The sequence below is a fragment of the Temnothorax curvispinosus genome, unplaced genomic scaffold (genome assembly GCF_003070985.1).
Source record: "Temnothorax curvispinosus isolate PA1 unplaced genomic scaffold, ASM307098v1 QBEX01004309.1, whole genome shotgun sequence".
In the NCBI taxonomy this organism is placed as follows: Eukaryota; Metazoa; Arthropoda; class Insecta; order Hymenoptera; family Formicidae; genus Temnothorax; species Temnothorax curvispinosus.
In genome coordinates this window covers 1093-1747 of record NW_020214089.1, presented here as the reverse complement: position 1 = coordinate 1747, position 655 = coordinate 1093, and positions in this window count along the sequence as shown.

The following is a 655-nucleotide window of genomic DNA, read 5'->3' as shown; positions in this document are numbered from 1 at the left end:
CGTTTCCTCTCCTTTTAATCCATTGGGTCAAAGGAGAGGAAACGAGCAAAAACGAGCGACTGCTCACGATTGCTAGGCTAGCGGAATATCGGCAGAACGCAGCCAATGATTCGCAATCACAGTTATCCACAGGCGACCGCGACATTCAAACGTACAAACTATGAGTTCGGAACATACCGCGCCTCTTGAAAGGACCGCTTTTAAAATAAGTATATTAAGCCAACAGCCCTGGCGATTAGGCAAATCATATCAATCAAATAAATGAAATGAAACGAACGCTTTGAGTAATGCGCGGAAATAATATGCTGAGCTACAAAATAATATGTTAATACGCTGAAATAATAAACAAAGAACATATTGGTTCACTTACGTATTATCGCTCGCATAGACTTTATCAGTCAAACTGAACAACGACTTATTTCTATTAAATAGAGAACGCAAACTTAATAAATGACTATGTTCACGTCAGAATCGGATCTGGCCGCAGGGGGAAGTGATCCGCGCAGTTCCTTGGGCTTAACGCACCTACGGCAATACCGAGTTCCCAACATCGCGGACATACACGAACAAATATACATACATTCATACACTTACACAGTTTCGAATTCAAAGTTATACGAGTTTACGAGTTTTATTACGCAGTTAACTTCTGTTT